The sequence below is a fragment of the Pseudophryne corroboree genome, unplaced genomic scaffold (assembly GCF_028390025.1).
Source record: "Pseudophryne corroboree isolate aPseCor3 unplaced genomic scaffold, aPseCor3.hap2 scaffold_179, whole genome shotgun sequence".
NCBI classification, from domain to species: domain Eukaryota; kingdom Metazoa; phylum Chordata; class Amphibia; order Anura; family Myobatrachidae; genus Pseudophryne; species Pseudophryne corroboree.
The window spans coordinates 92,437-117,717 of record NW_026968428.1 but is presented as its reverse complement, the minus strand read 5'-3'; positions in this window follow the sequence as shown (position 1 = coordinate 117,717).

Sequence of the window (25,281 nt, the reverse complement as noted above, 5' to 3'; positions counted from 1 at the left end):
CCTGAATTTTCCAATGCGCAGCTCTTTGCAAAAGAGAGATATTGGCAAGGAAAAGCTGTCTTGTACCTTTGCATTTTTCTCCCAAACGAAGGACACTAGAATTAAAATTTTAAAGCCTCCTGTTAGGCCATCATCTACACGATATAGCCCTGAATTTTCCAATGCGCAGCTCTTTGCAAAAGAGAGATATTGGCAAGGAAAAGCTGTCTTGTACCTTTGCATTTTTCTCCCAAACGAAGGACACTAGAAAGAAAATTTTAAAGCCTCCTGTTAGACCATCATCTACACGACATAGCCCTGAATTTTCCAATGCGCAGCTCTTTGCAAAAGAGAGATATTGGCAAGGAAAAGCTGTCTTGTACCATTGCATTTTTCTCCCAAACGAAGGACACTAGAAAGAAAATATTAAAGCCTCCTGTTAGGCCATCATCTACACGACATAGCCCTGAATTTTCCAATGCGCAGCTCTTTGCAAAAGAGAGATATTGGCAAGGAAAAGCTGTCTTGTACCTTTGCATTTTTCTCCCAAACGAAGGACACTAGAATTAAAATTTTAAAGCCTCCTGTTAGGCCATCATCTACACGACATAGCCCTGAATTTTCCAATGCGCAGCTCTTTGCAAAAGAGAGATATTGGCAAGGAAAAGCTGTCTTGTACCTTTGCATTTTTCTCCCAAACGAAGGTCACTAGAAAGAAAATTTTAAAGCCTCCTGTTAGGCCATCATCTACATGACATAGCCCTGAATTTTCAAATGCGTAGCTCTTTGCAAAAGAGAGATATTGGCAAGGAAAAGCTGTCTTGTACCTTTGCATTTTTCTCCCAAACGAAGGACACTAGAAAGAAAATTTTAAAGCCTCCTGTTAGGCCATCATCTACACGACATAGCCCTGAATTTTCCAATGCGCAGCTCTTTGCAAAAGAGAGATATTGGCAAGGAAAAGCTGTCTTGTACCTTTGCATTTTGCTCCCAAACGAAGGACACTAGAATTAAAATTTTAAAGCCTCCTGTTAGGCCATCATCTACACGACATAGCCCTGAATTTTCCAATGCGCAGCTCTTTGCAAAAGAGAGATATTGGCAAGGAAAAGCTGTATTGTACCATTGCATTTTTCTCCCAAACGAAGGACACTAGAAAGAAAATTTTAAAGCCTCCTGTTAGACCATCATCTACACGACATAGCCCTGAATTTTCCAATGCGCAGCTCTTTGCAAAAGAGAGATATTGGCAAGGAAAAGCTGTCTTGTACCATTGCATTTTTCTCCCAAACGAAGGACACTAGAATTAAAATTTTAAAGCCTCCTGTTAGGCCATCATCTACACGATATAGCCCTGAATTTTCCAATGCGCAGCTCTTTGCAAACGAGAGATATTGGCAAGGAAAAGCTGTCTTGTACCTTTGCATTTTTCTCCCAAACAAAGGACACAAGAAAGAAAATTTTAAAGCCTCCTGTTAGGCCATCATCTACACGACACAGCCCTGAATTTTCCAATGCGCAGCTCTTTGCAAAAGAGAGATATCGGCAAGGAAAAGCTGTCTTGTACCATTGCATTTTTCTCCCAAACGAAGGACACTAGAAATAAAATTTTAAAGCCTCCTGTTAGACCATCATCTACACGACATAGCCCTGAATTTTCCAATGCGCAGCTCTTTGCAAAAGAGAGATATTGGCAAGGAAAAGCTGTCTTGTACCATTGCATTTTTCTCCCAAACGAAGGACACTAGAATTAAAATTTTAAAGCCTCCTGTTAGGCCATCATCTACACGATATAGCCCTGAATTTTCCAATGCGCAGCTCTTTGCAAACGAGAGATATTGGCAAGGAAAAGCTGTCTTGTACCTTTGCATTTTTCTCCCAAACGAAGGACACTAGAAAGAACATTTTAAAGCCTCCTGTTAGACCATCATCTACACGGCATAGCCATGAATTTTCCAATGCGCAGCTCTTTGCAAAAGAGAGATATTGGCAAGGAAAAGCTGTCTTGTACCTTTGCATTTTTCACCCAAACGAAGGACACTAGAATTAAAATGTTAAAGCCTCCTGTTAGGCCATCATCTACACGATATAGCCCTGAATTTTCCAATGCGCAGCTCTTTGCAAAAGAGAGATATTGGCAAGGAAAAGCTGTCTTGTACCTTTGCATTTTTCTCCCAAACGAAGGTCACTAGAAAGAAAATTTTAAAGCCTCCTGTTAGGTCATCATCTACACGACATAGCCCTGAATTTTCCAATGCGTAGCTCTTTGCAAAAGAGAGATATTGGCAAGGAAAAGCTGTCTTGTACCTTTGCATTTTTCTTCCAAACGAAGGACACTAGAAAGAAAATTTTAAAGCCTCCTGTTAGGCCATCATCTACACGACATAGCCCTGAATTTTCCAATGCGCAGCTCTTTGCAAAAGAGAGATATTGGCAAGGAAAAGCTTTCTTGTACCATTGCATTTTTCTCCCAAACGAAGGAAACTAGAAAGAAAATTTTAAAGCCTCCTGTTAGGCCATCATCTACACGACATAGCCCTGAATTTTCCAATGCGTAGCTCTTTGCAAAAGAGAGATATTGGCAAGGAAAAGCTGTCTTGTACCTTTGCATTTTTCTCCCAAACGAAGGACACTAGAAAGAAAATTTTAAAGCCTCCTGTTAGACCATCATCTACACGGCATAGCCATGAATTTTCCAATGCGCAGCTCTTTGCAAAAGAGAGATATTGGCAAGGAAAAGCTGTCTTGTACCTTTGCATTTTTCTCCCAAACGAAGGACACTAGAATTAAAATTTTAAAGCCTCCTGTTAGGCCATCATCTACACGACATAGCCCTGAATTTTCCAATGCGCAGCTCTTTGCAAAAGAGAGATATTGGCAAGGAAAAGCTGTCTTGTACCTTTGCATTTTTCTCCCAAACGAAGGACACTAGAAAGAAAATTTTAAAGCCTCCTGTTAGGCCATCATCTACACGACATAGCCCTGAATTTTCCAATGCGCAGCTCTTTGCAAAAGAGAGATATTGGCAAGGAAAAGCTGTATTGTACCATTGCATTTTTCTCCCAAACGAAGGACACTAGAAAGAAAATTTTAAAGCCTCCTGTTAGACCATCATCTACACGACATAGCCCTGAATTTTCCAATGCGCAGCTCTTTGCAAAAGAGAGATATTGGCAAGGAAAAGCTGTCTTGTACCATTGCATTTTTCTCCCAAACGAAGGACACTAGAATTAAAATTTTAAAGCCTCCTGTTAGGCCATCATCTACACGATATAGCCCTGAATTTTCCAATGCGCAGCTCTTTGTAAACGAGAGATATTGGCAAGGAAAAGCTGTCTTGTACCTTTGCATTTTTCTCCCAAACGAAGGACACAAGAAAGAAAATTTTAAAGCCTCCTGTTAGGCCATCATCTACACGACACAGCCCTGAATTTTCCAATGCGCAGCTCTTTGCAAAAGAGAGATATTGGCAAGGAAAAGCTGTCTTGTACCATTGCATTTTTCTCCCAAACGAAGGACACTAGAATTAAAATTTTAAAGCCTCCTGTTAGGCCATCATCTACACGATATAGCCCTGAATTTTCCAATGCGCAGCTCTTTGCAAACGAGAGATATTGGCAAGGAAAAGCTGTCTTGTACCTTTGCATTTTTCTCCCAAACGAAGGACACTAGAAAGAACATTTTAAAGCCTCCTGTTAGACCATCATCTACACGGCATAGCCATGAATTTTCCAATGCGCAGCTCTTTGCAAAAGAGAGATATTGGCAAGGAAAAGCTGTCTTGTACCTTTGCATTTTTCACCCAAACGAAGGACACTAGAATTAAAATGTTAAAGCCTCCTGTTAGGCCATCATCTACACGATATAGCCCTGAATTTTCCAATGCGCAGCTCTTTGCAAAAGAGAGATATTGGCAAGGAAAAGCTGTCTTGTACCTTTGCATTTTTCTCCCAAACGAAGGTCACTAGAAAGAAAATTTTAAAGCCTCCTGTTAGGTCATCATCTACACGACATAGCCCTGAATTTTCCAATGCGTAGCTCTTTGCAAAAGAGAGATATTGGCAAGGAAAAGCTGTCTTGTACCTTTGCATTTTTCTTCCAAACGAAGGACACTAGAAAGAAAATTTTAAAGCCTCCTGTTAGGCCATCATCTACACGACATAGCCCTGAATTTTCCAATGCGCAGCTCTTTGCAAAAGAGAGATATTGGCAAGGAAAAGCTTTATTGTACCATTGCATTTTTCTCCCAAACGAAGGAAACTAGAAAGAAAATTTTAAAGCCTCCTGTTAGGCCATCATCTACACGACATAGCCCTGAATTTTCCAATGCGTAGCTCTTTGCAAAAGAGAGATATTGGCAAGGAAAAGCTGTCTTGTACCTTTGCATTTTTCTCCCAAACGAAGGACACTAGAAAGAAAATTTTAAAGCCTCCTGTTAGACCATCATCTACACGGCATAGCCATGAATTTTCCAATGCGCAGCTCTTTGCAAAAGAGAGATATTGGCAAGGAAAAGCTGTCTTGTACCTTTGCATTTTTCTCCCAAACGAAGGACACTAGAATTAAAATTTTAAAGCCTCCTGTTAGGCCATCATCTACACGACATAGCCCTGAATTTTCCAATGCGCAGCTCTTTGCAAAAGAGAGATATTGGCAAGGAAAAGCTGTCTTGTACCTTTGCATTTTTCTCCCAAACGAAGGACACTAGAAAGAAAATTTTAAAGCCTCCTGTTAGGCCATCATCTACACGACATAGCCCTGAATTTTCCAATGCGCAGCTCTTTGCAAAAGAGAGATATTGGCAAGGAAAAGCTGTATTGTACCATTGCATTTTTCTCCCAAACGAAGGACACTAGAAAGAAAATTTTAAAGCCTCCTGTTAGACCATCATCTACACGACATAGCCCTGAATTTTCCAATGCGCAGCTCTTTGCAAAAGAGAGATATTGGCAAGGAAAAGCTGTCTTGTACCATTGCATTTTTCTCCCAAACGAAGGACACTAGAATTAAAATTTTAAAGCCTCCTGTTAGGCCATCATCTACACGATATAGCCCTGAATTTTCCAATGCGCAGCTCTTTGCAAACGAGAGATATTGGCAAGGAAAAGCTGTCTTGTACCTTTGCATTTTTCTCCCAAACGAAGGACACAAGAAAGAAAATTTTAAAGCCTCCTGTTAGGCCATCATCTACACGACACAGCCCTGAATTTTCCAATGCGCAGCTCTTTGCAAAAGAGAGATATTGGCAAGGAAAAGCTGTCTTGTACCATTGCATTTTTCTCCCAAACGAAGGACACTAGAAATAAAATTTTAAAGCCTCCTGTTAGACCATCATCTACACGACATAGCCCTGAATTTTCCAATGCGCAGCTCTTTGCAAAAGAGAGATATTGGCAAGGAAAAGCTGTCTTGTACCATTGCATTTTTCTCCCAAACGAAGGACACTAGAATTAAAATTTTAAAGCCTCCTGTTAGGCCATCATCTACACGATATAGCCCTGAATTTTCCAATGCGCAGCTCTTTGCAAACGAGAGATATTGGCAAGGAAAAGCTGTCTTGTACCTTTGCATTTTTCTCCCAAACGAAGGACACTAGAAAGAACATTTTAAAGCCTCCTGTTAGACCATCATCTACACGGCATAGCCATGAATTTTCCAATGCGCAGCTCTTTGCAAAAGAGAGATATTGGCAAGGAAAAGCTGTCTTGTACCTTTGCATTTTTCTCCCAAACGAAGGACACTAGAATTAAAATGTTAAAGCCTCCTGTTAGGCCATCATCTACACGATATAGCCCTGAATTTTCCAATGCGCAGCTCTTTGCAAAAGAGAGATATTGGCAAGGAAAAGCTGTCTTGTACCTTTGCATTTTTCTCCCAAACGAAGGTCACTAGAAAGAAAATTTTAAAGCCTCCTGTTAGGTCATCATCTACACGACATAGCCCTGAATTTTCCAATGCGTAGCTCTTTGCAAAAGAGAGATATTGGCAAGGAAAAGCTGTCTTGTACCTTTGCATTTTTCTTCCAAACGAAGGACACTAGAAAGAAAATTTTAAAGCCTCCTGTTAGGCCATCATCTACACGACATAGCCCTGAATTTTCCAATGCGCAGCTCTTTGCAAAAGAGAGATATTGGCAAGGAAAAGCTTTCTTGTACCATTGCATTTTTCTCCCAAACGAAGGAAACTAGAAAGAAAATTTTTAAGCCTCCTGTTAGGCCATCATCTACACGACATAGCCCTGAATTTTCCAATGCGTAGCTCTTTGCAAAAGAGAGATATTGGCAAGGAAAAGCTGTCTTGTACCTTTGCATTTTTCTCCCAAACGAAGGACACAAGAAAGAAAATTTTAAAGCCTCCTGTTAGACCATCATCTACACGGCATAGCCATGAATTTTCCAATGCGCAGCTCTTTGCAAAAGAGAGATATTGGCAAGGAAAAGCTGTCTTGTACCTTTGCATTTTTCTCCCAAACGAAGGACACTAGAATTAAAATTTTAAAGCCTCCTGTTAGGCCATCATCTACACGACATAGCCCTGAATTTTCCAATGCGCAGCTCTTTGCAAAAGAGAGATATTGGCAAGGAAAAGCTGTCTTGTACCTTTGCATTTTTCTCCCAAACGAAGGTCACTAGAAAGAAAATTTTAAAGCCTCCTGTTAGGCCATCATCTACATGACATAGCCCTGAATTTTCAAATGCGTAGCTCTTTGCAAAAGAGAGATATTGGCAAGGAAAAGCTGTCTTGTACCTTTGCATTTTTCTCCCAAACGAAGGACACTAGAAAGAAAATTTTAAAGCCTCCTGTTAGGCCATCATCTACACGACATAGCCCTGAATTTTCCAATGCGCAGCTCTTTGCAAAAGAGAGATATTGGCAAGGAAAAGCTGTCTTGTACCTTTGCATTTTGCTCCCAAACGAAGGACACTAGAATTAAAATTTTAAAGCCTCCTGTTAGGCCATCATCTACACGATATAGCCCTGAATTTTCCAATGCGCAGCTCTTTGCAAAAGAGAGATATTGGCAAGGAAAAGCTGTCTTGTACCATTGCATTTTTCTCCCAAACGAAGGACACTAGAAAGAAAATTTTAAAGCCTCCTGTTAGACCATCATCTACACGGCATAGCCATGAATTTTCCAATGCGCAGCTCTTTGCAAAAGAGAGATATTGGCAAGGAAAAGCTGTCTTGTACCTTTGCATTTTTCTCCCAAACGAAGGACACTAGAAAGAAAATTTTAAAGCCTCCTGTTAGGCCATCATCTACACGACATAGCCCTGAATTTTCCAATGCGCAGCTCTTTGCAAAAGAGAGATATTGGCAAGGAAAAGCTGTATTGTACCATTGCATTTTTCTCCCAAACGAAGGACACTAGAAATAAAATTTTAAAGCCTCCTGTTAGACCATCATCTACACGACATAGCCCTGAATTTTCCAATGCGCAGCTCTTTGCAAAAGAGAGATATTGGCAAGGAAAAGCTGTCTTGTACCATTGCATTTTTCTCCCAAACGAAGGACACTAGAATTAAAATTTTAAAGCCTCCTGTTAGGCCATCATCTACACGATATAGCCCTGAATTTTCCAATGCGCAGCTCTTTGCAAACGAGAGATATTGGCAAGGAAAAGCTGTCTTGTACCTTTGCATTTTTCTCCCAAACGAAGGACACAAGAAAGAAAATTTTAAAGCCTCCTGTTAGGCCATCATCTACACGACACAGCCCTGAATTTTCCAATGGGCAGCTCTTTGCAAAAGAGAGATATTGGCAAGGAAAAGCTGTCTTGTACCATTGCATTTTTCTCCCAAACGAAGGACACTAGAAATAAAATTTTAAAGCCTCCTGTTAGACCATCATCTACACGACATAGCCCTGAATTTTCCAATGCGCAGCTCTTTGCAAAAGAGAGATATTGGCAAGGAAAAGCTGTCTTGTACCATTGCATTTTTCTCCCAAACGAAGGACACTAGAATTAAAATTTTAAAGCCTCCTGTTAGACCATCATCTACACGGCATAGCCATGAATTTTCCAATGCGCAGCTCTTTGCAAAAGAGAGATATTGGCAAGGAAAAGCTGTCTTGTACCTTTGCATTTTTCTCCCAAACGAAGGACACTAGAAAGAAAATTTTAAAGCCTCCTGTTAGGCCATCATCTACACGACATAGCCCTGAATTTTCCAATGCGCAGCTCTTTGCAAAAGAGAGATATTGGCAAGGAAAAGCTGTATTGTACCATTGCATTTTTCTCCCAAACGAAGGACACTAGAAAGAAAATTTTAAAGCCTCCTGTTAGACCATCATCTACACGACATAGCCCTGAATTTTCCAATGCGCAGCTCTTTGCAAAAGAGAGATATTGGCAAGGAAAAGCTGTCTTGTACCATTGCATTTTTCTCCCAAACGAAGGACACTAGAATTAAAATTTTAAAGCCTCCTGTTAGGCCATCATCTACACGATATAGCCCTGAATTTTCCAATGCGCAGCTCTTTGCAAACGAGAGATATTGGCAAGGAAAAGCTGTCTTGTACCTTTGCATTTTTCTCCCAAACGAAGGACACAAGAAAGAAAATTTTAAAGCCTCCTGTTAGGCCATCATCTACACGACACAGCCCTGAATTTTCCAATGGGCAGCTCTTTGCAAAAGAGAGATATTGGCAAGGAAAAGCTGTCTTGTACCATTGCATTTTTCTCCCAAACGAAGGACACTAGAAATAAAATTTTAAAGCCTCCTGTTAGACCATCATCTACACGACATAGCCCTGAATTTTCCAATGCGCAGCTCTTTGCAAAAGAGAGATATTGGCAAGGAAAAGCTGTCTTGTACCTTTGCATTTTTCTCCCAAACGAAGGACACTAGAATTAAAATGTTAAAGCCTCCTGTTAGGCCATCATCTACACGATATAGCCCTGAATTTTCCAATGCGCAGCTCTTTGCAAAAGAGAGATATTGGCAAGGAAAAGCTGTCTTGTACCTTTGCATTTTTCTCCCAAACGAAGGTCACTAGAAAGAAAATTTTAAAGCCTCCTGTTGGGCCATCATCTACACGACATAGCCCTGAATTTTCCAATGCGTAGCTCTTTGCAAAAGAGAGATATTGGCAAGGAAAAGCTGTCTTGTACCTTTGCATTTTTCTTCCAAACGAAGGACACTAGAAAGAAAATTTTAAAGCCTCCTGTTAGGCCATCATCTACACGACATAGCCCTGAATTTTCCAATGCGCAGCTCTTTGCAAAAGAGAGATATTGGCAAGGAAAAGCTTTCTTGTACCATTGCATTTTTCTCCCAAACGAAGGAAACTAGAAAGAAAATTTTAAAGCCTCCTGTTAGGCCATCATCTACACGACATAGCCCTGAATTTTCCAATGCGCAGCTCTTTGCAAAAGAGAGATATTGGCAACGAAAAGCTGTCTTGTACCATTGCATTTTTCTCCCAAACGAAGGACACTAGAATTAAAATTTTAAAGCCTCCTGTTAGGCCATCATCTACACGATATAGCCCTGAATTTTCCAATGCGCAGCTCTTTGCAAACGAGAGATATTGGCAAGGAAAAGCTGTCTTGTACCTTTGCATTTTTCTCCCAAACGAAGGACACTAGAAAGAACATTTTAAAGCCTCCTGTTAGACCATCATCTACACGGCATAGCCATGAATTTTCCAATGCGCAGCTCTTTGCAAAAGAGAGATATTGGCAAGGAAAAGCTGTCTTGTACCTTTGCATTTTTCTCCCAAACGAAGGACACTAGAATTAAAATGTTAAAGCCTCCTGTTAGGCCATCATCTACACGATATAGCCCTGAATTTTCCAATGCGCAGCTCTTTGCAAAAGAGAGATATTGGCAAGGAAAAGCTGTCTTGTACCTTTGCATTTTTCTCCCAAACGAAGGTCACTAGAAAGAAAATTTTAAAGCCTCCTGTTAGGTCATCATCTACACGACATAGCCCTGAATTTTCCAATGCGTAGCTCTTTGCAAAAGAGAGATATTGGCAAGGAAAAGCTGTCTTGTACCTTTGCATTTTTCTTCCAAACGAAGGACACTAGAAAGAAAATTTTAAAGCCTCCTGTTAGGCCATCATCTACACGACATAGCCCTGAATTTTCCAATGCGCAGCTCTTTGCAAAAGAGAGATATTGGCAAGGAAAAGCTTTCTTGTACCATTGCATTTTTCTCCCAAACGAAGGAAACTAGAAAGAAAATTTTTAAGCCTCCTGTTAGGCCATCATCTACACGACATAGCCCTGAATTTTCCAATGCGTAGCTCTTTGCAAAAGAGAGATATTGGCAAGGAAAAGCTGTCTTGTACCTTTGCATTTTTCTCCCAAACGAAGGACACAAGAAAGAAAATTTTAAAGCCTCCTGTTAGACCATCATCTACACGGCATAGCCATGAATTTTCCAATGCGCAGCTCTTTGCAAAAGAGAGATATTGGCAAGGAAAAGCTGTCTTGTACCTTTGCATTTTTCTCCCAAACGAAGGACACTAGAATTAAAATTTTAAAGCCTCCTGTTAGGCCATCATCTACACGACATAGCCCTGAATTTTCCAATGCGCAGCTCTTTGCAAAAGAGAGATATTGGCAAGGAAAAGCTGTCTTGTACCTTTGCATTTTTCTCCCAAACGAAGGTCACTAGAAAGAAAATTTTAAAGCCTCCTGTTAGGCCATCATCTACATGACATAGCCCTGAATTTTCAAATGCGTAGCTCTTTGCAAAAGAGAGATATTGGCAAGGAAAAGCTGTCTTGTACCTTTGCATTTTTCTCCCAAACGAAGGACACTAGAAAGAAAATTTTAAAGCCTCCTGTTAGGCCATCATCTACACGACATAGCCCTGAATTTTCCAATGCGCAGCTCTTTGCAAAAGAGAGATATTGGCAAGGAAAAGCTGTCTTGTACCTTTGCATTTTGCTCCCAAACGAAGGACACTAGAATTAAAATTTTAAAGCCTCCTGTTAGGCCATCATCTACACGATATAGCCCTGAATTTTCCAATGCGCAGCTCTTTGCAAAAGAGAGATATTGGCAAGGAAAAGCTGTCTTGTACCATTGCATTTTTCTCCCAAACGAAGGACACTAGAAAGAAAATTTTAAAGCCTCCTGTTAGACCATCATCTACACGGCATAGCCATGAATTTTCCAATGCGCAGCTCTTTGCAAAAGAGAGATATTGGCAAGGAAAAGCTGTCTTGTACCTTTGCATTTTTCTCCCAAACGAAGGACACTAGAAAGAAAATTTTAAAGCCTCCTGTTAGGCCATCATCTACACGACATAGCCCTGAATTTTCCAATGCGCAGCTCTTTGCAAAAGAGAGATATTGGCAAGGAAAAGCTGTATTGTACCATTGCATTTTTCTCCCAAACGAAGGACACTAGAAAGAAAATTTTAAAGCCTCCTGTTAGACCATCATCTACACGACATAGCCCTGAATTTTCCAATGCGCAGCTCTTTGCAAAAGAGAGATATTGGCAAGGAAAAGCTGTCTTGTACCATTGCATTTTTCTCCCAAACGAAGGACACTAGAATTAAAATTTTAAAGCCTCCTGTTAGGCCATCATCTACACGATATAGCCCTGAATTTTCCAATGCGCAGCTCTTTGCAAACGAGAGATATTGGCAAGGAAAAGCTGTCTTGTACCTTTGCATTTTTCTCCCAAACGAAGGACACAAGAAAGAAAATTTTAAAGCCTCCTGTTAGGCCATCATCTACACGACACAGCCCTGAATTTTCCAATGGGCAGCTCTTTGCAAAAGAGAGATATTGGCAAGGAAAAGCTGTCTTGTACCATTGCATTTTTCTCCCAAACGAAGGACACTAGAAATAAAATTTTAAAGCCTCCTGTTAGACCATCATCTACACGACATAGCCCTGAATTTTCCAATGCGCAGCTCTTTGCAAAAGAGAGATATTGGCAAGGAAAAGCTGTCTTGTACCATTGCATTTTTCTCCCAAACGAAGGACACTAGAATTAAAATTTTAAAGCCTCCTGTTAGACCATCATCTACACGGCATAGCCATGAATTTTCCAATGCGCAGCTCTTTGCAAAAGAGAGATATTGGCAAGGAAAAGCTGTCTTGTACCTTTGCATTTTTCTCCCAAACGAAGGACACTAGAAAGAAAATTTTAAAGCCTCCTGTTAGGCCATCATCTACACGACATAGCCCTGAATTTTCCAATGCGCAGCTCTTTGCAAAAGAGAGATATTGGCAAGGAAAAGCTGTATTGTACCATTGCATTTTTCTCCCAAACGAAGGACACTAGAAAGAAAATTTTAAAGCCTCCTGTTAGACCATCATCTACACGACATAGCCCTGAATTTTCCAATGCGCAGCTCTTTGCAAAAGAGAGATATTGGCAAGGAAAAGCTGTCTTGTACCATTGCATTTTTCTCCCAAACGAAGGACACTAGAATTAAAATTTTAAAGCCTCCTGTTAGGCCATCATCTACACGATATAGCCCTGAATTTTCCAATGCGCAGCTCTTTGCAAACGAGAGATATTGGCAAGGAAAAGCTGTCTTGTACCTTTGCATTTTTCTCCCAAACGAAGGACACAAGAAAGAAAATTTTAAAGCCTCCTGTTAGGCCATCATCTACACGACACAGCCCTGAATTTTCCAATGGGCAGCTCTTTGCAAAAGAGAGATATTGGCAAGGAAAAGCTGTCTTGTACCATTGCATTTTTCTCCCAAACGAAGGACACTAGAAATAAAATTTTAAAGCCTCCTGTTAGACCATCATCTACACGACATAGCCCTGAATTTTCCAATGCGCAGCTCTTTGCAAAAGAGAGATATTGGCAAGGAAAAGCTGTCTTGTACCTTTGCATTTTTCTCCCAAACGAAGGACACTAGAATTAAAATGTTAAAGCCTCCTGTTAGGCCATCATCTACACGATATAGCCCTGAATTTTCCAATGCGCAGCTCTTTGCAAAAGAGAGATATTGGCAAGGAAAAGCTGTCTTGTACCTTTGCATTTTTCTCCCAAACGAAGGTCACTAGAAAGAAAATTTTAAAGCCTCCTGTTGGGCCATCATCTACACGACATAGCCCTGAATTTTCCAATGCGTAGCTCTTTGCAAAAGAGAGATATTGGCAAGGAAAAGCTGTCTTGTACCTTTGCATTTTTCTTCCAAACGAAGGACACTAGAAAGAAAATTTTAAAGCCTCCTGTTAGGCCATCATCTACACGACATAGCCCTGAATTTTCCAATGCGCAGCTCTTTGCAAAAGAGAGATATTGGCAAGGAAAAGCTTTCTTGTACCATTGCATTTTTCTCCCAAACGAAGGAAACTAGAAAGAAAATTTTAAAGCCTCCTGTTAGGCCATCATCTACACGACATAGCCCTGAATTTTCCAATGCGCAGCTCTTTGCAAAAGAGAGATATTGGCAACGAAAAGCTGTCTTGTACCATTGCATTTTTCTCCCAAACGAAGGACACTAGAATTAAAATTTTAAAGCCTCCTGTTAGGCCATCATCTACACGATATAGCCCTGAATTTTCCAATGCGCAGCTCTTTGCAAACGAGAGATATTGGCAAGGAAAAGCTGTCTTGTACCTTTGCATTTTTCTCCCAAACGAAGGACACTAGAAAGAACATTTTAAAGCCTCCTGTTAGACCATCATCTACACGGCATAGCCATGAATTTTCCAATGCGCAGCTCTTTGCAAAAGAGAGATATTGGCAAGGAAAAGCTGTCTTGTACCTTTGCATTTTTCTCCCAAACGAAGGACACTAGAATTAAAATGTTAAAGCCTCCTGTTAGGCCATCATCTACACGATATAGCCCTGAATTTTCCAATGCGCAGCTCTTTGCAAAAGAGAGATATTGGCAAGGAAAAGCTGTCTTGTACCATTGCATTTTTCTCCCAAACGAAGGACACTAGAAAGAAAATGTTAAAGCCTCCTGTTAGTAGAGATGAGCGCCTGAAATTTTTCGGGTTTTGTGTTTTGGTTTTGGGTTCGGTTCCGCGGCCGTGTTTTGGGTTCGAACGCGTTTTGGCAAAACCTCACCGAATTTTTTTTGTCGGATTCGGGTGTGTTTTGGATTCGGGTGTTTTTTTCAAAAAACACTAAAAAACAGCTTAAATCATAGAATTTGGGGGTCATTTTGATCCCAAAGTATTATTAACCTCAAAAACCATAATTTACACTCATTTTCAGTCTATTCTGAATACCTCACACCTCACAATATTATTTTTAGTCCTAAAATTTGCACCGAGGTCGCTGTGTGAGTAAGATAAGCGACCCTAGTGGCCGACACAAACACCGGGCCCATCTAGGAGTGGCACTGCAGTGTCACGCAGGATGTCCCTTCCAAAAAACCCTCCCCAAACAGCACATGACGCAAAGAAAAAAAGAGGCGCAATGAGGTAGCTGTGTGAGTAAGATTAGCGACCCTAGTGGCCGACACAAACACCGGGCCCATCTAGGAGTGGCACTGCAGTGTCACGCAGGATGTCCCTTCCAAAAAACCCTCCCCAAACAGCACATGACGCAAAGAAAAAAAGAGGCGCAATGAGGTAGCTGTGTGAGTAAGATTAGCGACCCTAGTGGCCGACACAAACACCGGGCCCATCTAGGAGTGGCACTGCAGTGTCACGCAGGATGTCCCTTCCAAAAAACCCTCCCCAAACAGCACATGACGCAAAGAAAAAAAGAGGCGCAATGAGGTAGCTGTGTGAGTAAGATTAGCGACCCTAGTGGCCGACACAAACACCGGGCCCATCTAGGAGTGGCACTGCAGTGTCACGCAGGATGTCCCTTCCAAAAAACCCTCCCCAAACAGCACATGACGCAAAGAAAAAAAGAGGCGCAATGAGGTAGCTGTGTGAGTAAGATTAGCGACCCTAGTGGCCGACACAAACACCGGGCCCATCTAGGAGTGGCACTGCAGTGTCACGCAGGATGTCCCTTCCAAAAAACCCTCCCCAAACAGCACATGACGCAAAGAAAAAAAGAGGCGCAATGAGGTAGCTGACTGTGTGAGTAAGATTAGCGACCCTAGTGGCCGACACAAACACCGGGCCCATCTAGGAGTGGCACTGCAGTGTCACGCAGGATGTCCCTTCCAAAAAACCCTCCCCAATCAGCACATGATGCAAAGAAAAAGAAAAGAAAAAAGAGGTGCAAGATGGAATTGTCCTTGGGCCCTCCCACCCACCCTTATGTTGTATAAACAAAACAGGACATGCACACTTTAACCAACCCATCATTTCAGTGACAGGGTCTGCCACACGACTGTGACTGATATGACGGGTTGGTTTGGACCCCCCCCAAAAAAGAAGCAATTAATCTCTCCTTGCACAAACTGGCTCTACAGAGGCAAGATGTCCACCTCATCTTCACCCTCCAATATATCACCGTGTACATCCCCCTCCTCACAGATTATCAATTCGTCCCCACTGGAATCCACCATCTCAGCTCCCTGTGTACTTTGTGGAGGCAATTGCTGCTGGTCAATGTCTCCGCGGAGGAATTGATTATAATTCATTTTAATGAACATCATCTTCTCCACATTTTCTGGATGTAACCTCGTACGCCGATTGCTGACAAGGTGAGCGGCGGCACTAAACACTCTTTCGGAGTACACACTTGTGGGAGGGCAACTTAGGTAGAATAAAGCCAGTTTGTGCAAGGGCCTCCAAATTGCCTCTTTTTCCTGCCAGTATAAGTATGGACTGTGTGACGTGCCTACTTGGATGCGGTCACTCATATAATCCTCCACCATTCTATCAATGTTGAGAGAATCATATGCAGTGACAGTAGACGACATGTCCGTAATCGTTGTCAGGTCCTTCAGTCCGGACCAGATGTCAGCATCAGCAGTCGCTCCAGACTGCCCTGCATCACCGCCAGCGGGTGGGCTCGGAATTCTGAGCCTTTTCCTCGCACCCCCAGTTGCGGGAGAATGTGAAGGAGGAGATGTTGACAGGTCGCGTTCCGCTTGACTTGACAATTTTGTCACCAGCAGGTCTTTCAACCCCAGCAGACCTGTGTCTGCCGGAAAGAGAGATCCAAGGTAGGCTTTAAATCTAGGATCGAGCACGGTGGCCAAAATGTAGTGCTCTGATTTCAACAGATTGACCACCCGTGAATCCTTGTTAAGCGAATTAAGGGCTGCATCCACAAGTCCCACATGCCTAGCGGAATCGCTCCCTTTTAGCTCCTTCTTCAATGCCTCCAGCTTCTTCTGCAAAAGCCTGATGAGGGGAATGACCTGACTCAGGCTGGCAGTGTCTGAACTGACTTCACGTGTGGCAAGTTCAAAGGGCATCAGAACCTTGCACAACGTTGAAATCATTCTCCACTGCACTTGAGACAGGTGCATTCCACCTCCTATATCGTGCTCAATTGTATAGGCTTGAATGGCCTTTTGCTGCTCCTCCAACCTCTGAAGCATATAGAGGGTTGAATTCCACCTCGTTACCACTTCTTGCTTCAGATGATGGCAGGGCAGGTTCAGTAGTTTTTGGTGGCTCCAGTCTTCTGTACGTGGTGCCTGTACGCCGAAAGTGTCCCGCAATTTTTCTGGCCACCGACAGCATCTCTTGCACGCCCCTGTCGTTTTTTAAAAAATTCTGCACCACCAAATTCAAGGTATGTGCAAAACATGGGACGTGCTGGAATTTGCCCATATTTAATGCACACACAATATTGCTGGCGTTGTCCGATGCCACAAATCCACAGGAGAGTCCAATTGGGGTAAGCCATTCCGCGATGATCTTCCTCAGTTGCCGTAAGAGGTTTTCAGCTGTGTGCGTATTCTGGAAAGCGGTGATACAAAGCGTAGCCTGCCTAGGAAAGAGTTGGCGTTTGCGAGATGCTGCTACTGGTGCCGCCGCTGCTGTTCTTGCGGCGGGAGTCCATACATCTACCCAGTGGGCTGTCACAGTCATATAGTCCTGACCCTGCCCTGCTCCACTTGTCCACATGTCCGTGGTTAAGTGGACATTGGGTACAACTGCATTTTTTAGGACACTGGTGAGTCTTTTTCTGACGTCCGTGTACATTCTCGGTATCGCCTGCCTAGAGAAGTGGAACCTAGATGGTATTTGGTAACGGGGGCACACTGCCTCAATAAATTGTCTAGTTCCCTGTGAACTAACGGCGGATACCGGACGCACGTCTAACACCAACATAGTTGTCAAGGCCTCAGTTATCCGCTTTGCAGTAGGATGACTGCTGTGATATTTCATCTTCCTCGCAAAGGACTGTTGAACAGTCAATTGCTTACTGGAAGTAGTACAAGTGGGCTTACGACTTCCCCTCTGGGATGACCATCGACTCCCAGCGGCAACAACAGCAGTGCCAGCAGCAGTAGGCGTTACACGCAAGGATGCATCGGAGGAATCCCAGGCAGGAGAGGACTCGTCAGAATTGCCAGTGACATGGCCTGCAGGACTATTGGCATTCCTGGGGAAGGAGGAAATTGACACTGAGGGAGTTGGTGGGGTGGTTTGCGTGAGCTTGGTTACAAGAGGAAGGGATTTACTGGTCAGTGGACTGCTTCCGCTGTCACCCAAAGTTTTTGAACTTGTCACTGACTTATTATGAATGCGCTGCAGGTGACGTATAAGGGAGGATGTTCCGAGGTGGTTAACGTCCTTACCCCTACTTATTACAGCTTGACAAAGGGAACACACGGCTTGACACCTGTTGTCCGCATTTCTGGTGAAATACCTCCACACCGAAGAGCTGATTTTTTTGGTATTTTCACCTCGCATGTCAACGGCCATATTCCTCCCACGGACAACAGGTGTCTCCCCGGGTGCCTGACTTAAACAAACCACCTCACCATCAGAATCCTCCTGGTCAATTTCCTCCCCAGCGCCAGCAACACCCATATCCTCCTCATCCTGGTGTACTTCAACACTGACATCTTCAATCTGACTATCAGGAACTGGACTGCGGGTGCTCCTTCCAGCACTTGCAGGGGGCGTGCAAATGGTGGAAGGCGCATGCTCTTCACGTCCAGTGTTGGGAAGGTCAGGCATCGCAACCGACACAATTGGACTCTCCTTGTGGATTTGGGATTTCGAAGAATGCACAGTTCTTTGCTGTGCTGCTTTTGCCAGCTTGAGTCTTTTCATTTTTCTAGCGAGAGGCTGAGTGCTTCCATCCTCATGTGAAGCTGAACCACTAGCCATGAACATAGGCCAGGGCCTCAGCCGTTCCTTGCCACTCCGTGTGGTAAATGGCATATTGGCAAGTTTACGCTTCTCCTCCGACAATTTTATTTTAGGTTTTGGAGTCCTTTTTTTTCTGATATTTGGTGTTTTGGATTTGACATGCTCTGTACTATGACATTGGGCATCGGCCTTGGCAGACGACGTTGCTGGCATTTCATCGTCTCGGCCATGACTAGTGGCAGCAGCTTCAGCACGAGGTGGAAGTGGATCTTGATCTTTCCCTAATTTTGGAACCTCAACATTTTTGTTCTCCATATTTTAATAGGCACAACTAAAAGGCACCTCAGGTAAACAATGGAGATGGATACTAGTATACAATTATGGACTGCCTGCCGACTGCAGACACAGAGGTAGCCACAGCCGTGAACTACCGTACTGTACTGTGTCTGCAGCTAATATAGACTGGTTGATAAAGAGAAGATGTCTATGTAACTATGTATGTATAAAGAAGACTGAAAAAAATCCACGGTTAGGTGGTATACAATTATGGACGGACGGACTGCCGAGTGCAGACACAGAGGTAGCCACAGCCGTGAACTACCGTACTGTACTGTGTCTGCAGCTAATATAGACTGGTTGATAAAGAGAAGATGTCTATGTAACTATGTATGTATAAAGAAGAATGAAAAAAATCCACGGTTAGGTGGTATTACAATTATGGCTGGACTGCCTGCCGAGTGCAGAGACACAGAGGTAGCCACAGCCGTGAACTACCGTACTGTGTCTGCTGCGACTGGATGATAAATGATATAAAAAATATATATATATCACTACTGCAGCCGGACAGGTATATATTATATATTATATAATGACGGACCTGCTGGACACTGTCTGTCAGCAGAATGAGTTTTATTTTTATAGAATAAAAAAAAAAAAAACACACAAGTGAAGTCACACGACGAGTGTTTAACTTTTTCAGGCAATCACAATATAAGTATACTACTAACTATACTGGTGGTCAGTGTGGTAAGGTCACTGGTCAGTCACACTGGCAGTGGCACTCCTGCAGCAAAAGTGTGCACTGTTTAATTTTAATATAATATGTACTCCTGGCTCCTGCTATAACCTATAACTGGCACTGCAGTAGTGCTCCCCAGTCTCCCCCACAATTATAAGCTGTGTGAGCTGAGCAGTCAGACAGATATATAATATATATAGATGATGCAGCACACTGGCCTGAGCCTGAGCAGTGCACACAGATATGGTATGTGACTGACTGAGTCACTGTGTGTATCGCTTTTTTCAGGCAGAGAACGGATATATTAAATAAACTGCACTGTGTGTCTGGTGGTCACTCACTATATAATATATTATGTACTCCTGGCTCCTGCTATAACCTATAACTGGCACTGCAGTAGTGCTCCCCAGTCTCCCCCACAATTATAAGCTGTGTGAGCTGAGCAGTCAGACAGATATATATAATATTATATATAGATAATAGATGATGCAGCACACTGGCCTGAGCCTGAGCAGTGCACACAGATATGGTATGTGACTGACTGAGTCACTGTGTGTATCGCTTTTTTCAGGCAGAGAACGGATATATTAAATAAACTGCACTGTGTGTCTGGTGGTCACTCACTATATAATATATTATGTACTCCTGGCTCCTGCTATAACCTATAACTGGCACTGCAGTAGTGCTCCCCAGTCTCCCCCACAATTATAAGCTGTGTGAGCTGAGCAGTCAGACAGATATATATAATATTATAAATAGATAATAGATGATGCAGCACACTGGCCTGAGCCTGAGCAGTGCACACAGATATGGTATGTGACTGACTGAGTCACTGTGTGTATCGCTTTTTTCAGGCAGAGAACGGATATATTAAATAAACTGCACTGTGTGTCTGGTGGTCACTCACTATATAATATATTATGTACTCCTGGCTCCTGCTATAACCTATAACTGGCACTGCAGTAGTGCTCCCCAGTCTCCCCCACAATTATAAGCTGTGTGAGCTGAGCAGTCAGACAGATATATATAATATTATATATAGATAATAGATGATGCAGCACACTGGCCTGAGCCTGAGCAGTGCACACAGATATGGTATGTGACTGAGTCACTGTGTGCTGTGTATCGCTTTTTTCAGGCAGAGAACGGATTATAAAGTAAACTGCACTGTCCTCACTAGTAAACTCTCTCCACTCAGTCTCTACACTTCTACAGTAACAGTACTCCTCCTAGTCAGCTCCAGTAAATCTCTCTCAGTCTCTTATAATCTAAATGGAGAGGACGCCAGCCACGTCCTCTCCCTATCAATCTCAATGCACGTGTGAAAATGGCGGCGACGCGCGGCTCCTTATATAGAATCCGAGTCTCGCGATAGAATCCGAGCCTCGCGAGAATCCGACAGCGTCATGATGACGTTCGGGCGCGCTCGGGTTAACCGAGCAAGGCGGGAAGATCCGAGTCGCTCGGACCCGTGAAAAAAAACATGAAGTTCTGGCGGGTTCGGATTCAGAGAAACCGAACCCGCTCATATCTACCTGTTAGGCCATCATCTGAATTTTCCAATGCGCAGCTCTTTGCAAAAGAGAGATATTGGCAAGGAAAAGCTGTCTTGTACCTTTGCATTTTTCTCCCAAACGAAGGTCACTAGAAAGAAAATTTTAAAGCCTCCTGTTAGGCCATCATCTACATGACATAGCCCTGAATTTTCCAATGCGTAGCTCTTTGCAAAAGAGAGATATTGGCAAGGAAAAGCTGTCTTGTACCTTTGCATTTTTCTCCCAAACGAAGGACACTAGAAAGAAAATTTTAAAGCCTCCTGTTAGGCCATCATCTACACGACATAGCCCTGAATTTTCCAATGCTCAGCTCTTTGCAAAAGAGAGATATTGGCAAGGAAAAGCTGTCTTGTACCTTTGCATTTTGCTCCCAAACGAAGGACACTAGAATTAAAATTTTAAAGCCTCCTGTTAGGCCATCATCTACACGATATAGCCCTGAATTTTCCAATGCGCAGCTCTTTGCAAAAGAGAGATATTGGCAAGGAAAAGCTGTCTTGTACCATTGCATTTTTCTCCCAAACGAAGGACACTAGAAAGAAAATTTTAAAGCCTCCTGTTAGACCATCATCTACACGGCATAGCCATGAATTTTCCAATGCGCAGCTCTTTGCAAAAGAGAGATATTGGCAAGGAAAAGCTGTCTTGTACCTTTGCATTTTTCTCCCAAACGAAGGACACTAGAAAGAAAATTTTAAAGCCTCCTGTTAGGCCATCATCTACACGACATAGCCCTGAATTTTCCAATGCGCAGCTCTTTGCAAAAGAGAGATATTGGCAAGGAAAAGGTGTCTTGTACCATTGCATTTTTCTCCCAAACGAAGGACACTAGAAAGAAAATTTTAAAGCCTCCTGTTAGACCATCATCTACACGACATAGCCCTGAATTTTCCAATGCGCAGCTCTTTGCAAAAGAGAGATATTGGCAAGGAAAAGCTGTCTTGTACCATTGCATTTTTCTCCCAAATGAAGGACACTAGAATTAAAATTTTAAAGCCTCCTGTTAGGCCATCATCTACACGATATAGCCCTGAATTTTCCAATGCGCAGCTCTTTGCAAACGAGAGATATTGGCAAGGAAAAGCTGTCTTGTACCTTTGCATTTTTCTCCCAAACGAAGGACACAAGAAAGAAAATTTTAAAGCCTCCTGTTAGGCCATCATCTACACAACATAGCCCTGAATTTTCCAATGCGCAGCTCTTTGCAAAAGAGAGATATTGGCAAGGAAAAGCTGTCTTGTACCATTGCATTTTTCTCCCAAACGAAGGACACTAGAAATAAAATTTTAAAGCCTCCTGTTAGACCATCATCTACACGACATAGCCCTGAATTTTCCAATGCGCAGCTCTTTGCAAAAGAGAGATATTGGCAAGGAAAAGCTGTCTTGTACCATTGCATTTTTCTCCCAAACGAAGGACACTAGAATTAAAATTTTAAAGCCTCCTGTTAGGCCATCATCTACACGATATAGCGCTGAATTTTCCAATGCGCAGCTCTTTGCAAAAGAGAGATATTGGCAAGGAAAAGCTGTCTTGTACCTTTGCATTTTTCTCCCAAACGAAGGACACTAGAAAGAACATTTTAAAGCCTCCTGTTAGACCATCATCTACACGGCATAGCCATGAATTTTCCAATGCGCAGCTCTTTGCAAAAGAGAGATATTGGCAAGGAAAAGCTGTCTTGTACCTTTGCATTTTTCTCCCAAACGAAGGACACTAGAATTAAAATTTTAAAGCCTCCTGTTAGGCCATCATCTACACGATATAGCCCTGAATTTTCCAATGCGCAGCTCTTTGCAAAAGAGAGATATTGGCAAGGAAAAGCTGTCTTGTACCTTTGCATTTTTCTCCCAAACGAAGGACACTAGAAAGAAAATTTTAAAGCCTCCTGTTAGGCCATCATCTACACGACATAGCCCTGAATTTTCCAATGCGCAGCTCTTTGCAAAAGAGAGATATTGGCAAGGAAAAGCTGTCTTGTACCATTGCATTTTTCTCCCAAACGAAGGACACTAGAAAGAAAATTTTAAAGCCTCCTGTTAGACCATCATCTACACGACATAGCCCTGAATTTTCCAATGCGCAGCTCTTTGCAAAAGAGAGATATTGGCAAGGAAAAGCTGTCTTGTACCATTGCATTTTTCTCCCAAACGAAGGACACTAGAATTAAAATTTTAAAGCCTCCTGTTGGGCCATCATCTACACGATATAGCCCTGAATTTTCCAATGCGCAGCTCTTTGCAAATGAGAGATATTGGCAAGGAAAAGCTGTCTTGTACCTTTGCATTTTTCTCCCAAACGAAGGACACTAGAAAGAAAATTTTAAAGCCTCCTGTTAGGCCATCATCTACACGACATAGCCCTGAATTTTCCAATGCGCAGCTCTTTGCAAAAGAGAGATATTGGCAAGGAAAAGCTGTCTTGTACCATTGCATTTTTCTCCCAAACGAAGGACACTAGAAAGAAAATTTTAAAGCCTCCTGTTAGACCATCATCTACACGACATAGCCCTGAATTTTCCAATGCGTAGCTCTTTGCAAAAGAGAGATATTGGCAAGGAAAAGCTGTCTTGTACCTTTGCATTTTTCTCCCAAACGAAGGACACTAGAAAGAAAATTTTAAAGCCTCCTATTAGGCCATCATCTACACGACATAGCCCTGAATTTTCCAATGCGCAGCTCTTTGCAAAAGAGAGATATTGGCAAGGAAAAGCTTTCTTGTACCATTGCATTTTTCTCCCAAACGAAGGACACTAGAATTAAAATTTTAAAGCCTCCTGTTAGGCCATCATCTACACGATATAGCCCTGAATTTTCCAATGCGCAGCTCTTTGCAAAAGAGAGATATTGGCAAGGAAAAGCTGTATTGTTTTTTTTCATTTTTCTCCCAAACGAAGGACACTAGAATTAAAATTTTAAAGCCTCCTGTTAGGCCATCATCTACACGACATAGTCCTGAATTTTCCAATGCGTAGCTCTTTGCAAAAGAGAGATATTGGCAAGGAAAAGCTGTCTTGTACCTTTGCATTTTTCTCCCAAACGAAGGTCACTAGAAAGAAAATTTTAAAGCCTCCTGTTAGGCCATCATCTACACGACATAGCCCTGAATTTTCCAATGCGTAGCTCTTTGCAAAAGAGAGATATTGGCAAGGAAAAGCTGTCTTGTACCTTAGCATTTTTCTCCCAAACGAAGGTCACTAGAAAGAAAATTTTAAAGCCTCCTGTTAGGCCATCATCTACACGACATAGCCCTGAATTTTCCAATGCGTAGCTCTTTGCAAAAGAGAGATATTGGCAAGGAAAAGTTGTCTTGTACCTTTGCATTTTTCTCCCAAACGAAGGACACTAGAAAGAAAATTTTAAAGCCTCCTGTTAGGCCATCATCTACACGACATAGCCCTGAATTTTCCAATGCGCAGCTCTTTGCAAAAGAGAGATATTGGCAAGGAAAAGCTGTCTTGTATCTTTGCATTTTTCTCCCAAACGAAGGACACTAGAATGAAAATTTTAAAGCCTCCTGTTAGTGCTTCATCTACACGGCAAAGCCCTGATTTTTCCAATGCGTAGCTCTTTGCAAAAGAGAGATATTGGCAAGGAAAAGCTGTCTTGTACCTTTGCATTTTTCTCCCAAACGAAGGACACTAGAATTAAAATTTTAAAGCCTCCTGTTAGGCCATCATCTACACGACATAGCCCTGAATTTTCCAATGCGCAGCTCTTTGCAAAAGAGAGATGTTGGCAAGGACAAGCTGTCTTGTAACTTTGCATTTTTCTCCCAAACGAAGGTCACTAGAAAGAAAATTTTAAAGCCTCCTGTTAGGCCATCATCTACACGACATAGTCCTGAATTTTCCAATGCGTAGCTCTTTGCAAAAGAGAGATATTGGCAAGGAAAAGCTGTCTTGTACCTTTGCATTTTTCTCCCAAACGAAGGTCACTAGAAAGAAAATTTTAAAGCCTCCTGTTAGGCCATCATCTACACGACATAGCCCTGAATTTTCCAATGCGTAGCTCTTTGCAAAAGAGAGATATTGGCAAGGAAAAGCTGTCTTGTACCTTTGCATTTTTCTCCCAAACGAAGGACACTAGAAAGAAAATTTTAAAGCCTCCTGTTAGGCCATCATCTACACGACATAGCCCTGAATTTTCCAATGCGTAGCTCTTTGCAAAAGAGAGATATTGGCAAGGAAAAGCTGTCTTGTACCTTTGCATTTTTCTCCCAAACGAAGGTAACTAGAAAGAAAATTTTAAAGCCTCCTGTTAGGCCATCATCTACACGACATAGCCCTGAATTTTCCAATGCGTAGCTCTTTGCAAAGGAGAGATATTGGCAAGGAAAAGCTGTCTTGTACCATTGCATTTTTCTCCCAAACGAAGGACACTAGAAATAAAATTTTAAAGCCTCCTGTTAGACCATCATCTACACGACATAGCCCTGAATTTTCCAATGCGTAGCTCTTTGCAAAAGAGAGATATTGGCAAGGAAAAGCTGTCTTGTACCTTTGCATTTTTCTCCCAAACGAAGGACACTAGAATGAAAATTTTAAAGCCTCCTGTTAGTGCTTCATCTACACGGCATAGCCCTGAATTTTCCAATGCG